The sequence below is a fragment of the Lipotes vexillifer genome, unplaced genomic scaffold, assembly GCF_000442215.2.
Source record: "Lipotes vexillifer unplaced genomic scaffold, Lipotes_vexillifer_v1.1 scaffold518, whole genome shotgun sequence".
In the NCBI taxonomy this organism is placed as follows: domain Eukaryota; kingdom Metazoa; phylum Chordata; class Mammalia; order Artiodactyla; family Lipotidae; genus Lipotes; species Lipotes vexillifer.
The window spans coordinates 5,532,173-5,543,398 of record NW_006780945.1 but is presented as its reverse complement, the minus strand read 5'-3'; positions in this window follow the sequence as shown (position 1 = coordinate 5,543,398).

The following is an 11,226-nucleotide window of genomic DNA, read 5'->3' as shown; positions in this document are numbered from 1 at the left end:
TATAGCCAATAACAGCCGCTTTATTTTCCTCCCCGATAAAGACGTCCTGGGTTTTCATTTTGACAGCTTAAAACAGAAATTCAATCATTTAAAGGTCAAAAAAGTAGCAGACATTATCCCAGGAGTTCCTGATCTATGAGCAAATTACATCTGTGAGATCAAAGATGCCCAGAAGATTGAACAGACTAATGAATAGACTGTCTGTAATTGCCAAAAGGACAATTTGCAGGCGGTTCTCGCAAAATGGGAAAGTAACAACAGAGAGATAGGACTTGGTTTTCTGTTGGAATACTATACATACCAAACTTGGAGAAGGTCAAACACGACAGCCTATACACTTCCCATAAAATATATTTGTTCTGGAATGAACAGTTAAGTTCAACCCAAGCAGCTCCCAAACCAAAGTACACAGGAGCTATTCAAGGCCAGTCGTAGGTAACCTGGCACTTAGGAAGCAAAGTGGATGACCAGTACACAATAATATCTATTCCTAGTGATACTGTGGTCCTTCAGGCAGCTCTGTCATGGCTCTTTGAAGGTTATATCAAGGCAGTTAGGTGCTAGAAGGGGACTTTAATAGAACAAGTCTGGGAATTGCCAGCCTCATGATTCTTAGAGGAAAAAAAAAAAAAAAAAGGTAGTAACTCTCAACCTCTTTGCCTCACTCTTTCTGTCTCCTCATGGGGATCCATACTTGAACGGACTGCAGTCACAGCTACAAGCATTGCAGTTTAACTGCTCATTAAATACCAAAGACTGTGGAAGGAGCTTTGGGAGCATAGCTCTTTTACTCGCCCTAGCAACCTATGACCTACATTTTTTCATAAGGGCAAAGCAGAGGCTCAGAGACTAACATGCAGGGGGCACAGTCCTACTAGTGATCGAGCGAGCCTCTGAACTCAATTGCATGTCTGTTAGAACCCACCTTCTACACTCTTGAAGCTTTAACATGGTGGATCTCCGTCTTGAGGATATATGAGAATCAACAGGGGAGTTGGGCAGGGGAATAAATCAAAATGATTGGGGTGGGATCCAAAGATCTGGAGGTATAACGTGTTCCCCTAGGATCTCAGAAGCAGGTTGTAGTGGACTCTGCACTTTAAAAAAACACTCTGCTGCTTGCAGGGGTATCTGAATGAGGTCTCGGAGTTCATGAATAAGAATTACGAAGAGCTGGCTGTAGGGCCAGCTCTTTAGGCAAATCTACATCATAATTATCTAACTGCTTTCTTCAAATGCATCCATTTCTAGAGATCGATCGTTTCCTTGTGTCTTAAAAGTCCATTAACATAGACCTTAAAGTTGTCAAGTTGCAAAATAGCACAATTTTTAATATTTTCTTTCCAAAGTGATTGCAAATATTAGGATAAAAGAAAGATTCTTAAAACAGACTTTGGTATACCAAGCCAAGAAGCAAAGGCATTAGCAGTTTAACAGGTTTTGGAATGGGGAAGGGAGACAAGAGGGCACTGAGGGAGAAGAAACGCATTGGATGCTTGTTGAATTTGAACTCTGCTTTATGGAGCCCTGAATTGTGACCAGCTGCTTTCACGATCTCTCCAACTGGTCTCCAGCGGCCAACTCTGACCCAGCTCCCTCTTCCCCCACTTCCTTGTTTTAAATGAGATCTGGTTTTACTTAGATGAATTAAATGTCACTATATTTGTTTCTGTGAATTGTTCCAGCAAAAATTACAGCATCAGTGTCTGACTTTAAATGTCTCTAAGACTGTCTGCTTCTCTGGGCTATTTATAGTTGCCTTTTAAACACTCTAATAAATGCTTTTAGATATAGCCATTGGTTTGCTCCCCCTTTATGGAGCCTCAGAATCGGTACACTTCAAAGTACCAGCTGAAAATACCTGGTTTTTTTCGTCTTTGCAAAAGTAATGCATGTTCATTGTAAAATTTCTGAAATTGTAAATAGACAAATAGAAGAAAGGAAAGATCATACCAGAGAGGACCACAGTTCACCTTTTGTTTCTATCATTCTGTCTTTTCTCCATGTTTAAATGTATTTAAACTTAAAAATTTATATTGTACAAGCTGTTTATAGTCCTCTTTCATTTTTTCCACCAAACAATATGTTTTCTATTTTTCCTGGCATTCTTCTACTCTATTACATTTAATGGCTACATTAAATATAATGAGTAATGATATGATTGTACCATTACCTATGAAACAATCCCACATTTATGAGATGGCTAAGCCATAGCCAGAACTTGCTACTACAAATAGCCCTACAAATTAGCCAAGTCTCTCTGCTCATTCATGATTGTTTCTTTAGGATAAATTTCTACAAGCGGATTTGCTAGATCAGAAGCTGAACCAAATTCATAGACTTTTTGCCACATGTACCCAACTCACCTCCAGAAATAGTTCAAATTAAATATATATATATATATATATATATATATATATATATAATATAATGTAATATTATATCTTTGACATGGCAGTATAATAACATGCATTCCTCTTAGGAGAACCACATTTCTAATAATTCAATCATCATTTTAACAAATTTTATTAAACACTTTTTAGTGACAGGCATTTTTTTTTTTTTCAACTCCAGATTTCCAGAGAGTTCTGCAGCGTAGTTACACGTAGTTACCATACTAAAAATTGTCAGTTCTAGGGAAGCTGCTAAGCAAAAGTGGACAGAAAGACTTTTTTTTTTTTTTTTTTTTTTTTTTAACTATGTATGAACTGGCAACTAGGACAGGGGAGAGGCAAGGTAAATGGAAACAATTGAGAGCTGGTGTTTGGAGAACTGGCAGGGTTGATGGTTTTATGGATCTAGGAATGATGATTCTCTTGCTAGGACTGAAATCTCCTTGAGGATATTGCATTGTTCAATTGGTCTTATTCAATTATTTGTTAGTTCACTCCTTCAAAGTCTAATTAGTGAGGGTCCACATGCTGCTTCTCTCTCTAGCTGCTGGGGATACAGTGGTAAATAGGACGAGGAGAGCTTTTCTCAAGGAATTCACAATCTATTCCGTGGGGCAACCCAGCCAACAAACAAACAAATCCATCAGTTAGAGGTAAGCATTTTGAAATAAATAAATCACGTTAACGAGACAGAAAATAACAGTATGGGGGCGAGTTTTACTTTATATCCTCATCAGACAAGGCCTCTCTGGAAAGGTGGCCTTACGGATGAGACATCAGTGATGATAAGAAGCCACACAGGCAGAAAAGGAAGTGCAAAGGCCCTGGGGCAGGAACACCCTTACTTGTTAGAGTAGAGCTTAGCAAACTTTTTCTGTAGAACGCCAGATAGTAAATATCGTCGGCTTTGTGGAGCACATGGTCTCTGTTGCAACTACCCGGGTCTACAGCGGTAACGTGACAGTAAGTAGCCATAGGCCATGAATAAGCAATGGTCTGAATGTGTTTCAGTAAAAGTTTATTTACAAAACAACCAAAGAGCTGGCCGTGCCCCATGGACTGTAGTTTTCTGCCCCCTGCGTTAGTGCAAAAGGGAGATTTGATAAGGAGAGAGAGTGAACGGTGAGAAGACTGGGAGATAATTTTCAGAGATGGGCAGAGGTCAGATATATACAATCTGTATACAACACTGATGATGCAAATTACTCTAATTGCAATGGGAAGACACTGGATGGTTTTAAGTAGGGGAGTGACATGTCTTGATTTTATTTTTTAAAAAGAGTAGATCCAAGTACAGTAAGGGCAGAAAGAGGGAGGTCTCTTAGGAAGCTGTTGCTGTGGGTCCATTGAAGACCTGGTCCATTAAAGACATGGCGGTTTTGACAATGATGAGAAGTGAGTAGTTTTAAGATCTGCTTTGAAGCTGAGCCCACAGGACTTGCTGCTCGAGTCCATAATGGGAGTAAAGAAGAGTGAGAGACCAGCACTCTTGCATACAGGAGACGCTTCTAAAATGTACATTAAACTGAATTGTAACTGAGTGCTTTCTGTTTCAAGAAACAAAAGCCATCCCTTGTTAGTACAAGCAGAAGAAACTATTATTGAAAAGATAGCAGGTAGCTTTTACAGCATCAAGGGAAGTATGAAGAGAGAGCCCCTGATTTGAGCAAAATCAAGAGGCCAGATGAAGGTCTAACCTCAGGGACTCTGTCTCCCTGGAAGCCGCAGCTCGTGTCTTTCTCTGGGTGACTGAGATGTGCACCGTCACACCACTGGCCTCTCGACTCTGGGTAGTTGCCTGGAATCAGGATTCAGCATGCTTCTGTCACGTCCTCAGGAATCAAAGTCTTGTTTGTGAAGTTCTGACTGGTCGGTCCAAGTTCCCGTGACCCTCGTCCAGGTGTGGGGTGGGGAAAGGCTGTAGTGAGAAGTGGCTTCTGCCTTACCTTCCCATGTTTGCTTTGAAATTTCTCCAACCAATTTTCCATGGCACAGCCAGAGTGATCTTTTAAAAATGCAAAAGCTTATCATATGCTGTGCCCTTGGTTAGGATATTCAATCGCTTCCACTGCTCTTGGGAGAAAGACCCAAATCTTTAATTCTACCTAGTAGGTCAGTTATGCTCTGTCTCTATCTCTCTCTCCAGCTTCAAATCCCCGACCCTACCACCACTCCATCCCCTGCCTCATATTCAGTTCTTTGGAAAGCACGCCCCACGCATCTCTGAGTCACGGAGCCTCTGCAAATGCTGTTCTTCTGCCTGGGGACCTCGTTTTCCCTTTCCTCTTAGACTTGTCCTCATTGTTCGGATTGTAATCCAGACGTCCATCTCTCCCAGACTCCATAAGGACCCAGGATTATAAGCTATTGCAAGAAACAGAGGAGAAATATTCGTTCAGGTTAAGGGTTAAAGGAAGATTATAAGGCCAGCTTCCAAGGTGCTAGCCATTGTAGCCTTTTATATTATGCCATTCATTCCTTACAAAAACATTTTGAAATAAGTCAGCTATTGTCCTTATGTTTTAAATAAACACAACGCGGCTTAAAGATATTTGTTAAGATGCAGATATCATACAACTAAGAAGTGGTAGTACCGTAACTAGAATCCAAATCTTTGATCTCCATTTTCCTGCCTTTTAACTGCGCTACTGGAGGACCATGTTGTGTAACTTGGACTCTGTGCCCCGTGGTAACAGGAGAAAGATACTTACATTTCAGAAATATCACGCGGGATGAAAGTGGCAAGAGATGGGTTAGCAGGCTGTTAGGTAAACCAGGTAAAACCAGGTTCTTAACTGATCAGGAAAGCTTGAACTCAGTGATAAAATGCAGATGAGTTCCTGTAATGATAGGTGCTTGTGAGAACCAGGCCTTAAGATTAGCTGGGCACAAAGGATGCAGCAGCCACACTGCACCTATCAATAGTGAGAGCCTTGACAATGAGAGCGCCTCACACAAACGAAAGTAGGGCAACAAGGCGTGAGCTGAGAGCATTTTTACCCACAGAGAGAGAGCCAGGAAAATTGAAGAGCATCTCTCAGCTCCAGTGTCGGGTCCCGGACCCAGCTTTCTCCCATCGCCCTTGTGAAATGGCACCATCGCCTCTGGTTCCAGACACTCTCCGACTTCGTACTTCTTTTTGCTTTTCTCCTTGGCGTTTACGCCACGGTCTGGGTGATCATCTCCTTTTTTTTTTTTTTTTTTTTCATGGCAGTATCACCAACTCTATAGTATGAATAAAATTGGAACAAAACTGGCAAGTAGATTTCTAAGATAGTTCCCAATGACCCTCACCCTTATATTTATTTATTTATTTATTTATTTATTTATTTATTTCTTTTGCGGTTCGCGGGCCTCTCACCGCCGTGGCCTCTCCCGTTGCGGAGCACAGGCTCCGGGCGCGCAGGCTCAGCGGCCACGGCTCAGGGGCCCCGCCGCTCCGCGGCACGTGGGATCCTCCCGGACCGGGGCACGAACCCGCGTCCCCTGCACCGGCAGGCGGACCCTCGACCACTGCGCCACCAGGGAAGCCCCATCTCCTTTTATTTATTGATGCCCAACTCTCAAATGCCAGTCCCACAAGGGTGGGGCTCTTCACTAATTCCTGAAGGTGTGGGTATAGCTCTAGCACCACATATAGAAGCTCAATTTTTTAAAAATGAAAAAACAAAAAAGTAGAAGAAGAATGAAAACAGTCAGTCACTAATTCTCCCCTGGAGGGTTTTAGAGACCCCACTGGAGAAGTCCTGTCCTTACACAACCAGGGGAAATTGAACTGTGGTCTCTTAGAGAGATGTTAAGATCTCATGATATGCAGCCTCTGCATGAAGCCGGGTCCCACTCAAGGTAAACTCTGAGCGACGGGGGGCCGACGCCCAACCAAGACAGGGACGGGCAGGCTGATTTTCAAGATAAGAACAAGAGAAGCCTTAACAGCTATCTCAGTAAAGCAGGTACATTTAAGACAGAGGATAAGTAGTATGATAAGCGCCTTGTGAATTTCTTTAACCTGTTAACTTTGCCGAGCTTGTCACTCTTGTTTCCTTTAGGTTGGTTCCTCAGATTAAATAGCAAACAAATTCTTAACGTGAGCTGGAAGTGTATGTATCGTGTACCTAAGAGTGTGTGTGTGTGTGTGTGTGTGTGTGTGTGTGTGTGTGTGTGTGTGTTGAGAACAAGGACTAGGGGATTTTCCATTTGGTAACAGTTGTGAAAGAGAAAAGAAAATGACCCGGCCCCTGGGGTTTGGGGGAAGTGGTGAAAGGACAGAGAAGTGGCCCAGGTGGCTTAATGGTAGGAAATAGTGGTGACATCCATATTTATTGGGAACCACGTGTTGTCTGCCCTGCTCTTACGCAACTGGGAAGTTCTCTGAGAAAGTTAAAGCATGTGCCCTGATATTTTACAGAAGGGGCAACAGTGCTCCTGCGATCCAGATTCAGGAGATAATTACTGAATTACTGAATAATTACTGAATTACTGAATAACTGAAATACTGAGCCCAGCACGGTGCAAGACGGCTGCCCATCCCTATCTCGGTCAAACCTCGAGATAACTCAGTAGCCTCGGTAACCCCAGGTCACCGGTAAAGACACTGAGGTTCAGAGAAATGTTACGCACACCAGCCACTCGCGATGAAGAGGACAGATCTGGAAGTGGAATCTACCTCCCATGCATGATTTCTCTACAATACCAAAAAAACATCTTATTTCAGGCTATTTCTTAATAATGAGGTTATTCTATTTCTAAACCAGAACAACCGGCTATTACAACTCATATTATTTTGGTACTGTCCTGACATCCAGAAAATGGAGAAACAGAATCCCAGACTTCACATTTCTTCTACTTCTTTATAAAACACAGCATCCTCTGGGGTGAGGCGGAATTTACATAGGTGATACATATTACTTAGCGGAAAACGGGGCTGCAACAAGGATCTCCAGATACAGTCACGAGCAATATTGTCAGGCTGGATTTCTGCTTCTTCCCAGCATCCACTTCAGTTGGTTGATGACGTATTATAAGTCCCTTTCCTATGATGAAACCCCTCTATTCCATAAGCTGGCACAAATCTTTCTAAATTGATTCAGAAGGAGAAACTGCAAGGTTATATCAGGGAAGAGGTAAAATCCATGGTCGCTGAGAAGTTGGACCAGGGATGGAGGGTGGGGCTGGGAGGGAGGAAACAGAGAGGGAACAAAAGCTATAGGTGAAGCCACAGGCTGCTCTGGGGGTGACAGCAGCTGAGAAGGAAACATGAGATACCGTGGATCTGTCAACAAAGGAGAGACTGTTTGAAATCAGGGAGTGTGCGGAAAAGGACAGGCAGTGTCCAGCAGGGACTGGGTGAAGCAGGTGTTCGGTGGCTGAATGTCGAGGTCCACCTAAGAGCGTCTGAATGTCTTACGAGGATTCCAGGCAAGATAAGGTTCAGGCTCAATTCTAAGGCAAGAAGCTGTGGGACAGGTTTTGAGCAAAATAACTTGTTTGGGTGCTCTCCTAACTCGTCAAACCCCTCTTTCTTTCCTCCTCCCCGACCAGAGCCCACCCCAAGTGTCGTCTGAGCACACCTCCCTGGACCTCCCTGTGGCCCCCTTCCCCCTTCCCTCACCACAGACTCTGCCAAGAGGGTCTTCAAAGACAATGACCCGCATGCAGAATTCAGGCCGCACTTTCTCTACCCCGTCAACTCTCACGTTTCCACCAAAATCTATCTCATCTAACAGTTTTGCCAGGAAAGTAACTTGATTACTGATGACTTCATGAAACTCATTTACATGCTGAAGAAGGTACTTGTTCACCTCAAAGGCCATATGGGCATGAAAAAGTGAATGTTACCAAAGACATTTTAGACCTTTATTTGTGGAGCATCCCAAATTATACAGAGATGATAACTGTTGCTATTCATGTGTTTATATTAAGTAGATGCTAGGGACAGGTTCAAATTTTATTATCAAAGTGACACAGGATTGTAAAGTCTTAGCCACTGTGTTGTATCTCAACATGCTAACGAAGAGCTTAGGTTTGAAGAACTGTCTGCAGAATGGCCTGCTTGGTAAATGGCTGCACCTGAGAGGACGTGGCAAAACAGCAGAGGAATTGCTTCCAAATTGTTGAGTCTGACTGAGGCCCTTTTGTGCACTGAGAAAAGGGGACAGGCACACAGGCTGCTCCTTTGTTTTGTTGAAAATATTCCCTGTCGTTTCTATAGCCAGTTTGAAATGTGCTCTATTCATAAAGGTTTCTCCTTGAATTCATACAAAGATCTAAAAACCTGGGGACTAAAAGCAGATCTCACTAGCCAAAGTAGATTAAGGAACATTTTTTAATGTCTTGACTTAGTATCATGAGCAAGGTCTGAGAAAAGTCATTGTCAGGATTGGGTGTGCTCACCCCTCTGACTTTCTCTCTCACACGTGTCTGCAGTGCTTTCCTGAGCATCTTTGCAAATTGTAATGGACTTGGATGGCGTTCTCAGGAAGATCCACCATCCTCACTGTGCATTGCCTCTTAATGTAAGCCACATTTGTAAAAGGACCCCATGTCACGACAAAGAGATTGCATGTTATGACAAAGGTCCTTTCTTAACCTCTGTCATTAATCGCCGGGCAAAATAGTTTGAAACTGGTGTGTAAGAGGGACCTTAGATTTAGCATTTACTTTTGAGTTTTATGTCCCACGATTTTGTATTTTCAGTGATCATATTTCCATTTTTATTTTTAAAGAAAGGAATTTTGCAATCAATGAAATAGCCACCATCAGTTTCCGGAGAGCAGGGAACACAGCATGTGAAAAGAAACACAGAAGTAGGAACACTGAAAATACTTTTTCATCATGGAATCGATGGGGACGAGATGATTATGAAAGCATTAAGGCAATTTTAAAGCCCGGCTTCAGTTCTGAGAAAAACAAATGTTAAATATAGAATGTCCAGTCAAACAGTAAGCCTTATCCTCTGTTACTTAATGGCAAACAATTGGAAAAGTGCTCAAGTTAACATATGAAAGAAGAGATTAATAAATAAACATCTATGTTGTCTAGCCATTTTGACAGAAGGGCCGCTGTAAACTCCTTAGCTCATGGTGTAGGCTGAGAAATGGTTAATATTAAATAAGATTAGTTTGGTTATGATCTATCATTTAGCTTGGAAACAATTGTCTTTTTGGAAATGCATCATTTACGTGGTGGGAGAATCAAAGGCTAGATGGAATAAAAGTATGCATTCAAACAGAATCTGAAAGCTTTTCCCTGGATAAGTTGAAATGAATGATCGTGATAATAACCCACTGCAGAGGATGTGATGGGTTGGGGGTAGAATTCTCACAGCTGTTAACTTGGATCCCTGAAATTGTTCCATCATTCAGAAATAATTTTCCTACATACTCACATTTGCTCACGTGTAGCTTGCATTAAGTGAAACTTCATTCACCGATTAGCGTACTGTTGAAGGTATATTAAAAATGGCTCGTTTATGACAGTTGTTGGCTCTACTGGAATTCACAGGGATGCCGACCAAACACCATTTGCAAATAAAAACCTTTCTTTTTTCTTTTGGTAGCAGGAAAGAGCAGAGTCACACAGTAGCTCTTGATTTACGAACGGTGCTTTCTCATTCTCAGACTCCCACGATGCGTGCAGTTCCCTTTAAGGAACTGGGTTAGAAGGAAGCCTTTACCAAGGAAATAACCCTACCTCCAAATCTCCTTCTTAATTTGCAATCATGTGGGCCTTTGATTATAACTGTCCCCTTCTCATGCCTCCAATGATCATGTGAGAGGGAGTGGAAACTGACGACCTGGAATAGCTCCTTGTTTGTAAAGTGTCCTTCAGGGGCAAATCAGACAGGAACCTACAAAGAATCACATATGTTCTGGGCAAAATTTGTGGGAGTATTTTACCTTCAACATTCCAATAAGCATCTTGTCAGCCTTGGGTCCCATCCTGAAAGTATACAGTTGTCTCCCGGAAACACGGCTGAAGTGTTGACCAAAGAGAGGCTGTAACTCTTCAGAGCAGATCTGGGGGACGGCTGGGTGAAGTGGCCAGGGCGGGCGGGCAGACAGGGAGAAATGCGGACACGCCTTACAGGACATTTTGGCTGTAACCAGTGTCCGTCCTCACTGTGGTCCGCCAAACAAAGTGTTTAGTGTAAAGAGGGCGCGATCCCTGGAGAAGCAGAAAAATGATTCCTGTTGACTGGAGGGAAATTAACTCATTCCTCCCTTTTCCTAGCAGAGAAGGCGCTGGATAAGCACTTGGCGATTAATTGCCTTGGTTGGTTTCAAGGGGTGTCTCCATGTCTGGAACAGTAGTTACGCCCACGGAATGTTCTGTGCTGCCGAGTGGCAGGATCCTCTAATCCAGAGCCTCCCCTCCCCCTTCCACGCCCCTCCCGCACCTGGCACAGGTAGACGATGTGGAAAACATATCCTAGTAATTACTAAACTGTTAACACTGGGCCCCAGTGACTCCTTTTTTGGCAGAAAAGTAACTAAGGACCATTTAATATTGAATGTTTAAAACTTAACTTTCAGATTTGAGCTGGAAAACTGTTGGCCTATATCAAGGATGCTAAAAGCAGTCATAACAGTATGTATCAATATAAGTTGGTCTTTTAAAGACTGAATGGATTTGGAGGGAGGAAAATGATTTTGCCCAGTCATAGCTGTGAAACCGTCAGGAATACAGTGAAGAGCTGGTGAGAAGAGTCCAATTACAGCATTCTCCCTTTAAGAGGGAAACAAGATTAGCAGCAACCTTGGCAAATTTGCGGCTTCTTTTCAGATGGAAAGAGAAAATCTTACAGGGTTAAAAAGAAAGCAAAAGAAAAAGC